The sequence below is a fragment of the Scyliorhinus torazame genome, chromosome 14 (genome assembly GCF_047496885.1).
Source record: "Scyliorhinus torazame isolate Kashiwa2021f chromosome 14, sScyTor2.1, whole genome shotgun sequence".
In the NCBI taxonomy this organism is placed as follows: domain Eukaryota; kingdom Metazoa; phylum Chordata; class Chondrichthyes; order Carcharhiniformes; family Scyliorhinidae; genus Scyliorhinus; species Scyliorhinus torazame.
This window is the reverse complement of record NC_092720.1, coordinates 197,909,426-197,919,658: the sequence shown is the minus strand read 5'-3', so window position 1 is coordinate 197,919,658 and position 10,233 is coordinate 197,909,426. Positions and strand designations below refer to the sequence as shown.

The window sequence follows — 10,233 nt, the reverse complement described above, 5'->3', positions numbered from 1 at the left end:
AGAGAGAGAGAGAGAGAGAAATACTCAGTCAAGTCCTCAATAAACTCCATTCAAAGTGCTTCCTGCACATCCACTAAACCCGAGATTCTTCGTAGGGTGCAAAATTGAGGCCTAGTCAGAGAGGCTGCATTAAACCGCAGGGACAAAGAACAAAACCCCCCCCGCCCCCCAACCCCCTCGCCTCCGCCCCCAGTTAAACAGAACAATCCTCAGCATCAGCAACTCAGTCGCGAAACCTCCCAGACAGAGCACGAGGGAGCGAGAGGGAAAGGGGACCCCAACTGACCTCCCCTCCCTCTTAACCAACCAAACCCCCCAATTAAAATAACCACAAATCACCTTGGGATTCTCAACCCCATTTATTAGAAGATTCAATGTACAAATAAATGATTGGAAAGGGAGAGATAGAACGCTGGAGGGACAGAGACAGGGATATTTAACCCCTAAACTCCCCCTCAGAAATCCTTCTAACCCCACCGCCCTGTCTAAAACACAAACACCACCTTTGAGGACAAACCTGTACCCAGGCTGCGGCCTATTCATTTCAGACCCACTTCCTCACCGCCTCCCGACTGCTTCACACTCAGTGAGCCAGTTTAATTTTAAATTGTGCCTGGTCACTAAGTTGACAGTTCAGGAAAGGCTGCAGGCCATTGGTGCACAGCAGGATCCCACACACAGCAATGTGATTCTGTCAGGGTGGGACAGGCAGGTGAGCAGGGGGTGGGGGACATGTTCCTTCCCTTGACTGCTATATTCTTTCTTCCATCTCCCCTCGCCACCACCCCAACCTCTGAACAGCACGGGTATTCCGAGTCTGGAGACACAGCCGCCCTCAGAAAGTTAAACTCCCCTCTTTAAACTGGGAAGCCCGGTCCATGAGGGGACTTTTTAAAATCAACCTCCCAGCATTTATTTCTATTCTTTTCCCAAATCAAGGAATCCCCGGGAAGGTGTGCTGGAAGCTCCCCGTTGCAGTTTGTGGGGTGGTTTTCATTGATTGAAGGTTTAAAGAGACACGAAGAAGGTGGAGAGAGATGGACAGATATCGGCAGAACGCTGGGAAGACAGAGAGAGAGAGACAAGAATGTTAAGAAGGCAGAAAGGGAGAGAAAGCCTCTCTTTTTCACTACCTCCCTCTCTGTCTTTCTCCTCTCCCTCTCTGTAATCTCCATCACCACGCCAGCACCACACTGTTTCTGTACTTCTCTCTCTCTCTTGAGGGTTCTACCATTCACTGTATATTCCATTTGTGCGGAATAAACTCCATCTGCCATCTCTCTGCCCAAGTCCCCAAACGGAGACTTAATATAATATTAAAACAGGTTTCTTTTTTTTGTTATAAATATAGAGAACCCAATTGTTTTTTCCAAATAAGGGGCAATTTAGTGTAGCTAATCCACCAAACCTGCACATCTTTGGGTTGTGGGGGTGAAACACACACTGTCACTGGGAGAATGTGCAAACTCCACACAGACAGTAACCCAGGGCGGGGATCGAACACAGATCCTCAGCGCTGTCGTGTTGGGTGTTCCGATACACAAACGAACCAACACGGTTGTAGATGGTACAACTCTGTTTTATTATTCTGTACAATAATAACTATTAACTTCTGGCTGTGGTTCGTACTTCACCAGCTAACCTGTGGACCCAGCCCTAGCACTATCTTAGTGAGGCACTCAGCACATGGTGCATGTCTGAGTGGCGCGCTGTGAGCTCTGTGCTCTGAGCTACCTCCTTGTCGAATGAGCGGGAACTGTGGTGTTCCCTGTTTTATAGACATCCCCCCTTTTCACAAGAATATGTGCCTACATGGTAATAAATATTGGTGTGTACTGAGTGCATCGGAGTATGTGTGTGCAATATTTACAACATGTACATGAGGCTAAACTATAGACAGAGGAAGGTGTCAGGTGCAACAGAGCAACGAGGCTGTACCACGAACAAAACAAGTGCAAACAGCGAACATCGAAAGAGAACTTCTGGAACGACAAGAAAGAAAGACGTTAACAGTATGGCAAAGCAATTCAGTGAGTCCAATGTGCAAACAGGCTTATAAGTCCAGTCTATTAGGTGGGCGACAAATTCGGGTTGATCGCCTCAAGTGTGGGTCAGGATCCACCGGCTGAGGAATGGGCCTGGCCACGGGCGAGAGAGGAATAGGCAGAGTGGCAGGAAGCTCAACAAAGTCAACATCAGGGACAACAGGAGGACGTGGCACCGGTGCATGATCACGTAGCGAGTGCGGAAGCAGCCGAAGGGCCCGCCGATTACGCCGGCGAATGGAGTCATCAGGCAGGCGAACCAGGAACGAGCGGGGTGCCACGCGGCGGAGAACCTCGGTGGTTGCCGACCAGCCACCCTCCGGTAGGTGTATGCGGACGTTGTCTCCAGGTGCCAGGGCAGGAAGATCAGTTGCCCGAGCGTCATGTGCCACCTTCTGCTGAGCACGCTGCTGTCGCATCCTTTGCAGTACTGGAGCATGGTCGGGTTTAGGAACTTGAATGGACGACACAGTGGTCCTGAGGTACGACCCATCAACAGCTGGGCTGGCGAGAGGCCCGTGGACAGTGGGGCCGAGCGATAGGCCAGCAGGGCTAAACAGAAGTCAGATCCGGCATCAGAGCCTTGCAGAGGAGCCGCTTCACGATATGGACGCCCTTTTCTGCCTTGCCATTGGACTGGGGATGCAAAGGGCTGGACGTCATGTGTGTGAAGTCATATAAGTGGCAAAAGAAGACCATTCTTGGCTCGCAAAACAGGGCCCGTTGTCAGACATGACGGTGAGCGAAATCCCATGGCGAGATAAGGTTTCTTTGCATGCTTTGATGACAGCTGATGATGTCAAGTCGTGCAGGCGTATGACCTCTGGATAATTTGAAAAATAGTCAATTATAATGACGTAGTCCCTGCTGAGCGCATGAAAGAGGTCCACACCCACCTTTGCCCAGGGGGACGTGATGGCCTTCGTGTAGTTGTTCGAGGACAAGCCGGTGCATGCTGTGTGGGATCACAATCCGGTCCAACTTGAGGAGGACACCATCAACGACGGCCAAGTCGTCCCGGACATTGTAGGATTGTGGGCACTGCCCCTTGAGCCACCCTTCCATCATGTGGCGCATCACACGTTGTAGAAGGGGGTCAGCCGCAGTCTCAGGGTGGCGAATGTGGGCCAGACGTGCATCAGTAGCCGGCAGGTTGGCCGATGTGAAGGCTACTTGTGCGTCGACCTGACAAACGAACCCCTCCGATTCGGGCGGTGTGTTCACTGCTCTGGACAGGGCATCCGTGATGGTGAGGTCCTTCCCGGGGTGTAGACAAGTTGGAAGTCGTACCTCCGGAGCTTGAGCAGAATGCGCTGGAGGCGAAGGGTCATATCCTTGAGGTCCTTCTGAATGATGCCGACCAGGGGGCGATGGTCGGTCTCCACAGTGGACTGCGGAAGACCATACACATAATCGTGGAATTTGTCGATGCTGGTCAACAAACCCAGGCACTCCTTTTTAATCTGCGCATAGCTGGAGACGACTGATGTGCTCCTGTGGTTTGGTGGACCAGATGATGACGTCGTCAACATAGACTCGTACCCCTTCGATGCCCCCATCATCTGTTCCATGATGCGATGAAACACCTCGGATGCCGAGATGATGCCAAACGGCATCCTATTGTAGTAGTATGGGTATGGGGTAGTGTTCCCTCATGATGTTGTTGTTCAGGTCTTTCGGGTCGATGCAGATCCGGAGCTCGCTGGAGGGCTTTTTTACGCACACATTGGAGCTGACCCATGGCGTGGGCTCCGTGACCCAGGAAAGCACTCCTTGGTCCTGCAGGTCCTGCAGCTGCTGCTTGAGGCGGTCCTTGAGTGGTGCTGGGACTCTACGAGGTGCGTGAATGACCGGGGTGGCGTCCGGTTTGAGCCGTATTCTGTAAGTATAGGGCAGTGTGCCCATGCCCTCGAAAACCTCCTGGTTGTGGGCAAGGAGCGAGTGGAGCTGCGCCTAAAAGTCTGCATCCGGGAAATCGGACGTGCCTTCTGGAGACAAAGTGTGTACCCGCTGAACGAGGTGGAGGATCTTGCACGCCTGTGCGCCTAACAGAGAGTCCTTCGAGGATTCAACTATCTCAAAAGACAGTGTGGCTGTATGTGAAATGTGTGCGACCTCGAGCTGGCAGGACCCCATGGCCAGGATTACTTTTCCGTTATAATCAACCAGCTGAGAATGGGATGGCAGAATCGGTGGTTTAACCTTCAAGGTGTGGATGGCTGACTATATAATGAGATTGGCGGAGGCACCAGTGTCTAAGCGGAATGTAATTGGTGATCGGTTGACTGTTAGGGTGGCATACCATTCATCGCCCAGATTAATGCTGTGCACTGGCATCGGCTGGTGGGTCCGACTTGGGGATATCCGGTTCTTGTTTATTACTGCAACGCGGAAGGGTTCCCGGTCGTCGGCATCACCGGTCAGCACGTCAGCGAGGCTGGCGGAATTGCGGAGAGTTGGCAGGTTGAGCTGCTCGACAGCCGGCAGCGTAGTGGCCCATCCTGCCACAGCGGAGGCATTGTCGCGCTTTGGCCGGACATTGCCGTTTTAAGTGTGCGGATCCACAGTTGTCGCACTTCGTGACGTCATGGTGTTCGTTGCGCCACCGCGCATGCGCGGTGCGGTCTTGCGTAGAGCGCGCCTGCGCGTCCCGTCCCTCTGCGTCGATGTCCCCTCTTTTGGCACGTACAAGCGCGGGAGGCCTCGGAAAGCGAGCGAAATGGCCGCCCTCGTCCGGGCCGCGGGCCGGGAGGAACCCGATCGACTGGACCCGCTCGGGCTCGTAGGACCCCTGCCGTGCCGGCCGCCTGGAATTGGGAGTACCGGCTGGTCGCGTTTTCGTGGAGGACGCAGGTCTCGATGGCGGTGGCTAGGGTGAGACGCTTTATTTTGAGGAGCTGCTGGCGTAGTGTCCGAGGTGACCCCAAAGACTATCTGATCCCGAGTCATGGAGTCGGAGGTGGCCTCATAGCCGCAGGACTGCACGAGGATACGGAGGTGTGTCAAATAAGACAGAAAAGGCTCATCCTTACCCTGCAGGCGCTGCTGGAAGATGTACCTCTCGAAGCTCTCATTGACTTCCACATTGAAGTGTTCCTCAAATTTGAGCAGGACCGTCTTGTACTTTGTCTTGTCCTCGCCTTCCGCGAATGCCAGGGAGTTGTAGGCGTGGATGGCGTGTTGCCCCGCCGTGGAGAGGAGGAGGGCGATCTTCCTGGTGTCCGATGCATTCTCCCTGTGTGTGGCTTCTAGGAAGAGCTCGAAGCACTGTTTAAACAGCTTCCAGTTGACGCCGAGATTTCCAGCGATTTGGAGCGGCTGCGACGGTCTGATGGTTTCCATGGCGCAGGATGCCGGGTTTCTGAAGAGGTACAGGTAGGTCTGACAGTCGCTGGCGAGTTTCCAGACCTGGTATCATGTCGTGTTCGGTACACAAACGAACCAACACGGTTGTAGATGGTGCAACTCTGTTTTATTATTCTGTACAATAATAACAGTGACTTCTGGCCGTGGTTCGTACTTCACCAGCTAACCTGTGGACCCAGCCCTAGCACTATCTTAGTGAGGCACTCAGCACATGGTGTATGTCTGAGTGGCACGCTGTGAGCTCTGTGCTCTGAGCTATCTCTGGTCGAATGAGCGGGAACTGTTGTGTTCCCTGTTTTATAGTGCGTGTGCTCTCACTGGTGATTGGCTGCGATGTTGTGTGTGTGTTGATTGGTCCGTCGACCTGTCCATCAATGTGTGTGTGATCGCACCATGATATGTTAATGTGGATATCATGACAAGCGCCATAGACTGCAGTGCTAACCACTGCGCCACCTCCGACCTCACCACCTCAACCTTGCACCTCTCTGGAGGCATACTCATATACTGCCCCTCTTACCCTTCGCAACTGCCCAACCGCCTTACCCGTGGTTACCAACTCAAATTTCATTTGCACCATCTGCCGTTCCTTTAACAGCCCTTCCTCCGGGATCTCTGCATATCTCCGGTCCACCTGCAACATTTCCTCCACTAGCCTTTCTATCTCACCCGCTCAGCCTCTTCCCCATGGGTCCGCATCGAAACCAACTCCCCCCCTGGCAACTGCTTTCAGTGCCTCCCAGGCCGAACCTGCCGAAACCTCCACGTCCCAGCCAATAACGTCTTATCTGCCACGATAAAATCTATTTGTGAGTACACCTTGTGCACATGGGAGTAAAACTAAAATTCTTTCGCCCTCGGCGTCCCAAATCTCCACGGGTCCACCCCACCCACCCACCACCCCCCCACCCCCCCCCCCCCACCCCCCCCCCCCCCCACCCCTCCCCGTTTGCTGCATGAACCAGAGGAGCTCTTTAGCTGCAGGCAACACCCTCCCCGACCTCGAGCTCGACTGGTCCAGTCTCGGATCCAAGATTGTATTAAGGTCGTCCCCCCCATAATCAGTCGCTGAGAGTCCAGCTCCGGAATATTCCCCAGCACCCGCCTCATAAATTCCACGTCATCCCAGTTTGGGGCATGGATGCTGACCAACACCACCAGCATCCCCTCCAGTTTCCCACTTACGAGCGGGAGTCAGCAAATGTGTGAGCGCTCACTCCATGGTCGCCTCCAGAAGTCCCCTCTCTCTGTGTTTCTGCACGAACATGTAGAAACTGACAGCAGGCATATTGACTGCACAGCAAGATCCCAGAATCAGAAATCGTGATCACGATAGAAAAATGTCCATGTCGCCTGCGGAAAGTATTAATTAACTCCCTCATTCCCACGTTTGAAGTTTAAGACTTTTAGTTCATGACCGTCAAACTTACGTTTCAATCTGTGAGCTATTTTAATGTCCACTGCTGCTGAATTAAAAAAATATATTTTCATTCAGATGAGGACGGACATAACAACATACAATCATTGGGGGAGGGGTGTGTGGGGGGTGAGTGTGTGTGTGGGGGGGAAGAGTATGGGGGGGATGTGGGGGGGGGAGTGTGTGTGTGGGGGGGGAGTGTGTGTGGGGGGAAGTGTGTGTGTGGGGGGGGATTGTGTGTGTGGGCGGGGAGAGTGTGGGAGATGTGGGGGGGGGGAGTGTGTGTGGGGGAGTATGTGTGTGGGGGGGAGTGTGTGTGTGTGGGGGGGGGAGTGTGTGTGTGTGGGGGGAGTGTGTGTGGGGGGCGTGTGTGTGGGGGGAGTGTGTGGGGGGGAGTGTGTGTGTGTGGTGCGGTATGTTAGTGGCAGCACGTAGCATTGTGGATAGCATAATTGCTTCACAGCTCCAGGGTCCCAGGTTCGATTCCAGCTTGGGTCACTGTCTGTGTGGAGTCTGCACATCCTCCCCCTGTGTGCGTGGGTTTCCTCCGGGTGCTCCAGTTTCCTCCCACAGACCAAAGATGTGCAGGTTAGGTGGATTGGCCATGATAAATTGCCCTTAGTGTCCAAAATTGCCCTTAGTGTTGGGTGGGGTTACTGGGTTATGGGGTTAGGGTGGAGGTGTTGACCTTGGGTAGGGTGCTCTTTCCAAGAGCCGGTGCAGACTCGATGGGCCGAATGGCCTCCTTCTGCACTGTAAATTCTATGAATGAAATGTGGGGGGGAGTGTGTGTGTGGGGGGAACTGTGTGTGGGGGGAGTGTGTGTGGGGTGGGAGTGTGGGGTGGAATGTGTGTGTGGGGGGGGCGTGTGTGTGGGGGGAGTGTGTGGGGGCGGGGAGTGTGGGGGGGCGGGGGGGGCCTCAACCTCGTGACCAAAAACATCTCTCCGAGTGACAATAATCAGCATGTTTGTGACTCCAAACCCTCCTGATCAATGTCTCTCTGCCAGTGTCAGAGAAGTTTCATCTTTCCTCGCCGAACAAAGTGAGACAGAGAAAGTTTTCTTTCCCGAAAGCCGAGCCTGTGATTGTGGCTGAGGGGCGGTTCACTTCCTTTTAAGGGCAATATGCAAATCAGCATAGCGGACTCTTTAAGCCATTTTTCTCCAACTAGAGAGGAACATTCCAACATTTGTCAGAACAATACCGAAGATCTAAAGTTACTGGTGAGAGGAAATTGTAAGTAAAGGGACAGTTTGGCGGTGTAAATGCAGTAAGTGTGAGTGAAAGATGTGATGTGTGGTGTGGGCTGGGAGTGTGTCGTGTTTTTAAGCATACTTACCTGGCAGGGGTGAAACCATGATCAAAAAGGTGGTTCGCCCAGGACGAGGCTAGCCCATTGCACTTCGGGTGTGCTGACGCCTGCGATGTCCCCAAATGCGGGATACTCGACTGCAAAATTTGTGGTAGTGGGGGACTGCGTTCGCGCTCTCCCCTGGTTTACAAAACAAAAATAGAACTGGTCTTCACACACTTGCCAGTAGGGCGCTCAATTCCTTCTATACCCATTCAGTCCGAAGTATTTCCACACAATAATTGACGACCTCCATTATTTTACTCTCTTCCCGTTATCACCAATTATTCCTTCTGCTCAGAGTTTATTACTCTGCCTGCAATCCACCCACAACTGGAATTTATTTCCCCCAGAAAAAATTACCCTCACCCCACACAATTCTCACCCTGACATTTTGTTTTGTGCCCGGCAAATTCCAAACACCGTGGGCTGGATTCTCCAATCCTCAGGCTAAGTGCTGATGCCAACGGAGGGTCCGTGGAGTTTCACGATGGCAAAATTGACGCAAAACCCTCACCAATTCTGCTACCGGTGAGTGGCTAGCAGCGGCGTTGCGTGGAACACTCGTGGAACGCGCGGTAAATGGTTGGAGAATCGCCAGGTCCCGTGCCGAGTGTTGCAGACTGGCACATTCCAAGGTCCAGGACTACGTGCTGAGGGACGCACTCAAGCAGCTGCTGCCAAGGCGCAATGGGGAAAGACCACTGTGTAAGGTCTCACCAGCAAATGTACACCGAGGGGTGGGTGACAGTGTAAACCCCCCTCGGTCTGGGTCATTAACACTCCAATGTATAAAAGAAACATGACAATGGAAATGTTTAAGAAGGAATTGTAACGTAAAGAGCGATATGTGTGTAAGGTTATCAAACTTGAATGGAAGAAAGTCAAGGGAATGTGTAACTCTGATGGAAATGTACAGTCAAGACAATTCAAAATGTTCTGTAATGTTTATGACAGGTTTTATGAATAAAGTATATTTTTTGAAAAAAAAAGGTTCGCCCAGGACGAGGCTAGCCCATTGCACTGCGGGTGTGCTGACGCCTGCGATGTCCCTAAATGTAACTTCATTGAAGCCTACTTGTGACAATAAGCAATTTCCATTTCATTTCTATCCTAAATCACCTTGGGATTCTCAAACCCATTTATTAGGAGATTCAATGTACAAATAAATGATTGGAAAGGGAGAGATAGGAAGCTGGAGGGACAGAGACAGGGATATTTAACCCCAAACCCCCCCATAGAAATCCTTCCAACCCCTCCGCCCTGTCTAAAACACAAACACCACCATTGAGGACAAACCTGTACCCAGGCTGCGGCCTACTCATTTCAGACCCACTCCCTCACCGCTTCACACTCAGTGAGCCAGTTTAATTTTAAATTGCGTGTGGTCACTAAGTTGACAGTTCAGGAAAGGCTGCAGGCCATTGGTGCACAGCAGGACCCCACACACAGCAATGTGATCCTGTCAGGTGGGACAGGCAGGTGAGCAGGGGGTGGGGGACATGTTCCTTCTCTTGACTGCTATATTCTTTCTTCCATCTCCCCTCGCCACCACCCCAACCTCTGAACAGCACGGGTATGCCCGACACACGTACACACATGCACCCCACCACATGCATCAGTACTCCCCCCTCCGAAACACACACATTTCTATATTTTTTAAAGTAAATTTAGAGGACCCAATTAAGGGGCAATTTAGCATGGCCAATCCACCTACCCTGCACATCTTTGGATTGTGGGGGTGAGACCCACGCAGACATGGGGAAAATGTGCTCACTCCATATGGATAATAACCCGGGGCCGGGATCGAACCCGGGTCCTCGGTGGCGTGAGGCAGCAGTGCTAACTACTGGGCCACCATGCTGCCCCAAACAGACACAATCCTTCTTAAAATAAATTTAGAGTACCCAATTATTTTTTTTTTCCAATTAAGGGGCAATTTAGCGTGGTCAGTCCACCTAACCTGCACATCTTTGGGTTGAGGGGGTGAAACCCACGCAGACATGTGGAGAATGTGCAAATTCCACACGGACAGTGACCCAGGGCCGGGAT

The 10,233-nt window shown here is 52.4% G+C and overlaps 1 non-coding gene across 1 annotated transcript; it reads left to right on the top strand.

Moving 5' to 3' along the window:
- Nucleotides 1-8,161: 8,161 nt before the first annotated feature.
- LOC140390753 (U1 spliceosomal RNA) lies at nt 8,162-8,325 on the top strand. Its single transcript, XR_011934810.1, has one exon. It is a non-coding gene; the product is annotated as a U1 spliceosomal RNA (small nuclear RNA).
- The last annotated feature ends 1,908 nt before the right edge of the window (nt 8,326-10,233 follow it).